Genomic DNA, 9,495 nt, shown 5'->3' with positions numbered 1-9,495 from the left:
ATGACACGTCCCCATAGTGAGATCTACTTACACCACAAAAGGAAATGACACGTCCCCATAGTGAGATCTACTTACACCACAAACAGAAATGACACGTCCCCATAGTGAGATCTACTTACACCACAAAAGGAAATGACACGTCCCCATAGTGAGATCTACTTACACCACAAAAGGAAATGACACGTCCCCATAGTGAGATCTACTTACACCACAAACAGAAATGACACGTCCCCATAGTGAGATCTACTTACACCACAAACAGAAATGACACGTCCCCATAGTGAGATCTACTTACACCACAAACAGAAATGACACGTCCCCATAGTGAGACCGATTTACACCACAAAAGGACGTGATACGTCCCCATAGTGAGACCGACCTACACCACAAAAGGACGTGACACATCCCCATAGTAAGACCAACCTACACCACAAAAGGACGTGACACATCCCCATAGTGAGACCGGCTTACACCACAAAAGGACGTGACACAGTCCCTCTAGTGAACGACTGCACGACACACTATGTCCATTTCATCCCAGGGTCTCCAGACACAACAACAATCGAAGTGGACAGATGATGGAAATCTAATAAAATATTCATTTGTCTACTATAGTATACAAATCTATCGTGATTTCTTTTTACTTTGTCACTGATAAATTGAATGTAGGAAATTGGGATTTTCTATTTGTTAATGTTTAGACAGTGGAGTGTAGTGAACCGGAGGGAGAAATGTATCAAGGGAGATAACATGTGGTAAACAATGACAAGTGTCGCGTTATCGTGTAGTAAACGATGACAAGTGTCCTATTATCGTGTAGTAAACGATGACAAGTGTCGTATTATCGTGTAGTAAACGATGATCAGTGTCGCGTTATCGTGAAGTAAACGATGACAAGTGTCGTATTATCGTGTAGTAAAGGATGACCAGTGTCGTGTTATCGTGTAGTAAAAGATGACAAGTGTCGCGTCATCGTGTAGTAAAAGGTAACCAGTGTCGCGTCATCGTGTAGTAAAGGATGACCAGTGTCGTGTTATCGTAAAGTAAACAATGACCAGTGTCGTGTTATCGTGTAGTAAACGATGACCAGTGTCGTGTTATCTGGTTAACGATGACAAGTGCCGTGTAGTAAAAGATGACCAGTGTCGTGTTATCGTAAAGTAAACAATGACAAGTGTCGCGTTATCGTGTTGTAAACGATGACAAGTGTCGTATTATCGTGTAGTAAAGGATGACAAGTGTCGTGTTATCGTGTTGTAAACGATGCCAAGTGTCGTGTTATCGTGTTGTAAACGATGACAAGTGTCGTATTATCGTGTAGTAAAGGATGACAAGTGTCGTGTTATCGTGTTGTAAACGATGCCAAGTGTCGTGTTATCGTGTTGTAAACGATGACAAGTGTCGTATTATCGTGTAGTAAAGGATGACAAGTGTCGTGTTATCGTGTTGTAAACGATGATCAGTGTCGTGTTATCGTGTAGTAAAGGATGACAAGTGTCGTGTTATCGTGAAGTAAAAGATGACAAGTGTCGTGTTATCGTGTTGTAAACGATGCCAAGTGTCGTGTTATCGTGTAGTAAAAGATGACAAGTGTCACGTCATCGTGTAGTAAAAGATGACCAGTGTCGCGTTAACGTGTAGTAAAAGATGACCAGTGTCGCGTCATCGTGTAGTAAAAGATGACCAGTGTCGCCTTATCGTATAGTGAACGATGACCAGTGTCGTGTTATCTAGTTAACGATGACAAATGCCGTGTAGTAAACGATGACCAGTGTCGCGTCATCGTGTAGTAAAGGATGACAAGTGTCGTGTTATCGTGTTGTAAACGATGACAAGTGTCGTGTTATCGTGTAGAAAAGGATGACCAGTGTCGCGTCATCGTGTAGTAAACGATGATCAGTGTCGCGTTATCGTGTTGTAAACGATGACAAGTGTCGTGTTATCGTGAAGTAAAAGATGACAAGTGTCGTGTTATCGTGTTGTAAACGATGCCAAGTGTCGTGTTATCGTGTAGTAAAAGATGACAAGTGTCACGTCATCGTGTAGTAAAAGATGACCAGTGTCGCGTTAACGTGTAGTAAAAGATGACCAGTGTCGCGTCATCGTGTAGTAAAAGATGACCAGTGTCGCCTTATCGTATAGTGAACGATGACCAGTGTCGTGTTATCTAGTTAACGATGACAAATGCCGTGTAGTAAACGATGACCAGTGTCGCGTCATCGTGTAGTAAAGGATGACAAGTGTCGTGTTATCGTGTTGTAAACGATGACAAGTGTCGTGTTATCGTGTAGAAAAGGATGACCAGTGTCGCGTCATCGTGTAGTAAAGGATGACAAGTGTCGTGTCATCGTGTAGTAAAGGATGACCAGTGTCGTGTCATCGTGTAGTAAACGATGATCAGTGTCGCGTTATCGTGTTGTAAACGATGACAAGTGTCGTGTTATCGTGTAGAAAAGGATGACCAGTGTCGCGTCATCGTGTAGTAAACGATGATCAGTGTCGCGTTATCGTGTTGTAAACGATGACAAGTGTCGTGTTATCGTGAAGTAAAAGATGACAAGTGTCGTGTTATCGTGTTGTAAACGATGCCAAGTGTCGTGTTATCGTGTAGTAAAAGATGACAAGTGTCACGTCATCGTGTAGTAAAAGATGACCAGTGTCGCGTTAACGTGTAGTAAAAGATGACCAGTGTCGCGTCATCGTGTAGTAAAAGATGACCAGTGTCGCCTTATCGTATAGTGAACGATGACCAGTGTCGTGTTATCTAGTTAACGATGACAAATGCCGTGTAGTAAACGATGACCAGTGTCGCGTCATCGTGTAGTAAAGGATGACAAGTGTCGTGTTATCGTGTTGTAAACGATGACAAGTGTCGTGTTATCGTGTAGAAAAGGATGACCAGTGTCGCGTCATCGTGTAGTAAAGGATGACAAGTGTCGTGTTATCGTGTAGAAAAGGATGACAAGCGTATTATATGTACGTTTTTATTGTCTTGTTAGAGTCTGATAAACAGTTACACGTGAAAAAGTATCGTGTCATGAATATCTACACGCGCTTGCAAGTTTTTTTTTTTTTTTTTTGTTAGTGTAGATCTTTCAATGAGTAGGGGTTTTTTTAACAACACTGAATCACAGGAACATTTTGGCGGGAAGAACTGATTCGTCTGGCGCGTGTGTGGCGTGATCGTCAAGGTGACGGAAAAGTGGCGTGATGGTGGCGCTAGTGTCGTTGTTTACCTGTTTACACCTCTGTAGACCTGCTCTTCCAGCTTTTACCTCGGTAACTCGCTATTAAATGTTACACGTGAAAACAAATGGCCGAGTTTGGAATGACTCAGCAGGAAATCGCCCCCAACTGCACAGCAATGATCTCTAAAGCTCTGGCGTGGTCGCTTTTGGTAAGGCAGATACGCGTTTATTTCATCCTAAACCTATTCTGCTTTGCACAATTAGGAAAATTACCAATTATCTCACTTAATTGTACACTACAAATCGAACTTGAGGCAAAGCTGAAAATAAAACTATGTCTGGGTTTTCTATCCACTTAGATGTTTACTATGGACACATCAAACCATAAATCTCAATAGTTTAATGTTGACAATTTTCTAAAATATAATTATTTCTTAATTTAAAATAAGGCAAAAGTGTGGTCAAGCAGAAATGATAAGGAATTCGAAATCCTTGAAATTATTGAATGCGTATGTAACTATACAAAATAGGTGATGTCTTATCCGATAGTAGCATGTACGTCACGTGACCAACTATCGGGCGTTATAGTCACTACGTTTACATGTATTCGTCGTTTCAGCGAGCGCAGCTTAGCGGAGAAAACTTGTACTATGACAGGTAATCCAATCCAATCTCTTTCCAAACCTATTTGGATAAAACTAACCGATATGGAAGGTGGGGGAGAGGGGGGGGGGCTTAGAGGCAAGTGTTGAAGTATTGGTGACGAGTGATGAGACTCGGAGAATAAGAGAGAGTAAGTGTACTATTGTACCAATCTAAAACTCGCCTTAAAATATTTTTTCTTTCGTATGTGAATTTGAAAAATAGTGATATAAAGGACTTCTAACATTTATACTGTAAAAAAAGAAAACGGTTTAGTGGAAATGTGATCTAATCTCAGACTAGATGGGAGCGAACCAACTTGGTCACATCTGTGTAAAAACAAGTGTTAACATCGAAAGAACAATTATATAAACTAACTACAACTAAATCAACACTTGTAACTACTATCGACAGAACAATTATACAAACTAACTTCAACTACATCAACATTTATAACTACTATCGACAGAACAATTATACAACTAACTACAACTACATCAACACTTATAACTACTATCGACAGAACAATTATACAACTAAACTAACTACAACTACATCAACACTTATAACTACTATCGACAGAACAATTATACAACTAACTAAAACTACATCAACACTTATAACTACTATCGACAGAACAATTGTACAACTACATCAACACTTATAACTACTATCGACAGAACAATTATACAACTACATCAACACTTATAACTACTATCGACAGAACAATTATACAACTAACTACAACTCAACACTTATAACTACTATCACTTATACAACTACTATCGACAGAACAATTATACAACTAACTACAACTACATCAACACTTATAACACTATCGACAGAACAATTATACAACTAACTACAACTACAACACTTATAACTACTATCGACAGAACAATTATACAACTAACTACAACTACATCAACACTTATAACTACTATCGACAGAACAATTATACAACTAATCTACAACTACAACTACACAGAACAATTATACACTATCAACACTTATAACTACATCAACAATTATTATAACTATAACTATCGACAGAACAATTATACAACTAACTACAACTACATCAACACTTATAACTACTATCGACAGAACAATTATACAACTAACTACAACTACATCAACACTTATAACTACTATCGACAGAACAATTATACAACTAAATTCAAATACATCAAACATTATACCTACTATCTACAGAACAATTTTACAACTAACTACAACTACATCAACACTTATAACTACTATCGACAGAACAAATATACAAATAACAACAAATACATCAAAACTTATAACTACTATCGACAGAACAATTATACAACACTTATAACTACTATCGACAGAACAATTATACAACTAACTATACAAACACTTATAACTACTATCGACAGAACAATTATACAACTAACTACAACTACATCAACACTTATAACTACTATCGACAGAACAATTAATTACATACACTTATAACTACTATCGACAGAACAATTATACAACTACATCAACACTTATAACTACTATCGACAGAACAATTATACAACTAACTACAACTACATCAACACTTATAACTACTATCGACAGAACAATTACACAACTCAACACTTATAACTACTATCGACAGAACAATTATACAACTAACTACAAACTACATCAACACTTATACAACTAACTACAACTACATCAACACTTATAACTACTATCGACAGAACAATTATACAACTAACTACAACTACATCAACACTTATAACTACTATCGACAGAACAATTATACAACTACATCAACACTTATAACTACTATCGACAGAACAATTATACAACTTATAACTACTATCGACAGAACAATTATACAACTAAATCAACACTTATAACTACTATCGACAGAACAATTATACAACTAACTACAACTACATCAACACTTATAGCTACTATCGACAGAACAATTGTACAACTACATCAACACTTATAACTACTATCGACAGAACAATTATACAACTACATCAACACTTATAACTACTATCGACAGAACAATTATACAACTAACTACAACTACATCAACACTTATAACTACTATCGACAGAACAATTATACAACTAACTACAACTACATCAACACTTATAACTACTATCGACAGAACAATTATACAACTAACATACAACTACTATCGATATAACTACTATCGACAGAACAATTATACAACTAACTACAACTACATCAACACTTATAACTACTATCGACAGAACAATTATACAACTAACTACAACTACATCAACACTTATAACTACTATCGACAGAACAATTATACAACTAACTACAACTACATCAACACTTATAACTACTATCGACAGAACAATTATACAACTAACTACAACTACATCAACACTTATAACTACTATCGACAGAACAATTGTACAACTACATCAACACTTATAACTACTATCGACAGAACAATTATACAACTACATCAACACTTATAACTACTATCGACAGAACAATTATACAACTACATCAACACTTATAACTACTATCGACAGAACAATTATACAACTAACTACAACTACATCAACACTTATAACTACTATCGACAGAACAATTATACAACTACATCAACACTTATAACTACTATCGACAGAACAATTATACAACTAACTACAACTACATCAACACTTATAACTACTATCGACAGAACAATTATACAACTAAATCAACTACTCAACACTTATAACTACTATCGACAGAACAATATACAACACTTATAACTACTATCGACAGAACAATTATACAACTAAACTAACTCAACACTCAACACTATAACTACTATCGACAGAACAATTATACAACTAACTACAACTACATCAACACTTATAACTACTATCGACAGAACAATTATAACTAACTATCGACAGAACAATTATAACTACTATCGACAGACAACTAACTACAACTACATCAACACTTATAACTACTATCGACAGAACAATTATACAACTACACTTATACAACACAATTATACAACTATAACTACTATCGACAGAACAATTATACAACTACATCAACACTTATAACTACAACTACAATTATACAACTACATTTATAACTACTATCGACAGAACAATTATAACACTTACAACTAACTACAACTACATCAACACTTATAACTACTATCGACAGAACAATTATACAACTAACTACAACTACATCAACACTTATAACTACTATCGACAGAACAATTATACAACTAAACTAACTACAACTACATCAACACTTATAACTACTATCGACAGAACAATTATACAACTAACTACAACTACATCAACACTTATAACTACTATCGACAGAACAATTATACAACTAACTACAACTACATCAACACTTATAACTACTATCGACAGAACAATTATACAACTACATCAACACTTATAACTACTATCGACAGAACAATTATACAACTAACTACAACTACATCAACACTTATAACTACTATCGACAGAACAATTATACAACTAAATCAAACTACATCAACACTTATAACTACTATCGACAGAACAATTATACAACTAAACTAACTACAACTACATCAACACTTATAACAACTATCGACAGAACAATTATACAACTAACTACAACTACATCAACACTTATAACTACTATCGACAGAACAATTGTACAACTAAATCAACACTTATAACTACTATCGACAGAACAATTATACAACTAACTACAACTACATCAACACTTATAACTACTATCGACAGAACAATTATACAACTAACTACAACTACATCAACACTTATAACTACTATCGACAGAACAATTATACAACTAACTACAACTACATCAACACTTATAACTACTATCGACAGAACAATTATACAACTAACTACAACTACATCAACACTTATAACTACTATCGACAGAACAATTATACAACTAACTACAACTACATCAACACTTATAACTACTATCGACAGAACAATTATACAAACTAACTACAACTACATCAACACTTATAACTACTATCGACAGAACAATTATACAACTACATCAACACTTATAACTACTATCGACAGAACAATTATACAAACTAACTACAACTACATCAACACTTATAACTACTATCGACAGAACAATTATACAACTAACTACAACTACATCAACACTTATAACTACTATCGACAGAACAATTATACAACTAACTACAACTACATCAACACTTATAACTACTATCGACAGAACAATTATACAAACTAACTACAACTACATCAACACTTATAACTACTATCGACAGAGCAATTATACAAACTAACTACAACTACATCAACACTTATAACTACTATCGACAGAACAATGATACAAACTAACTACAACTACATCAACACTTATAACTACTATCGACAGAACAATTATACAACTAACTACAACTACATCAACACTTATAACTACTATCGACAGAACAATGATACAAACTAACTACAACTACATCAACACTTATAACTACTATCGACAGAACAATTATACAACTAAATCAACACTTATAACTACTATCGACAGAACAATGATACAAACTAACTACAACTACATCAACACTTATAACTACTATCGACAGAACAATTATACAACTAAATCAACACTTATAACTACTATCGACAGAACAATGATACAAACTAACTACAACTACATCAACACTTATAACTACTATCGACAGAACAATTATACAAACTAACTACAACTACATCAACACTTATAACTACTATCGACAGAACAATTATACAACTAACTACAACTACATTCATTGCTAGTCATCAATCACACCATTTTAATACTGCTTTTGACTTCCATTTTAACGCTTTCTGGATGATTTCTGAGCAGCGATCAGTATGTTTACCACATAAAGGCAGTTCGATACGGCTTCTCTGGTTTGGGTTTCGAACAGATACTATCTTATAATCACGTGATCAAATATTATTTGAACTCGACACTAATCCACACGTGCCGCCGACTGGAAGCCAAAAATTTAATGGAACTACTTACAGTTTTCTGTGGTGTTCACTGACATGTGTGTCTGTGATCGGAACAAAGTACAGCCAACTTCATGACGGGATTTACTTATCGGAGACAAGATCAGGATACACAAAGATAACATTTCTTTTGGAATGCAAATATCACTAGAGAATTTCAGACAAGTTACACCATTTAAACCAAACCTAAACCATAGAGTGACTAGAATCATACTAGCGACATTTAAAAGATAATGAAAAATATACGTTAGTAATTCAACTTGATAAAATATCTAAATCGTATTTTAACAACGTTACGTCTCGTTTTGCTGAGATAAATGACATGGACTACTTCTCGACGCGGAACTTGATCCGTGTCCTTTTCGCGTAGACATAGAGTATGTCTAGTGTCATTGCGCGTCTATGTCTATCGAACGTTTTAATGGGTGTAATGGTGCCAAGGTTTGAGCTTGGTATTTGAAAGCAATTTTTCTCCTTTCTACAAATGATTCTACGTGAATGCTAATGTTTATTGCTGTGTTTGGGTCCCGGAAGAGTTATTCGTGGAAACAGCAGCATGGTTAAGGCGCCATTTAACTCTAATTCGATTGGTTAATTAAATGTTCCTTATCAAATCTTGAAGCAAACAAAATACA

The sequence above is a fragment of the Ylistrum balloti genome, unplaced genomic scaffold (assembly GCF_031769215.1).
Source record: "Ylistrum balloti isolate Yb309-2 unplaced genomic scaffold, AGI_CSIRO_Ybal_v1 Utg369584, whole genome shotgun sequence".
In the NCBI taxonomy this organism is placed as follows: Eukaryota; Metazoa; Mollusca; class Bivalvia; order Pectinida; family Pectinidae; genus Ylistrum; species Ylistrum balloti.
The sequence above is the reverse complement of the archived record's forward strand: the minus strand, read 5'-3'. Positions refer to the sequence as shown.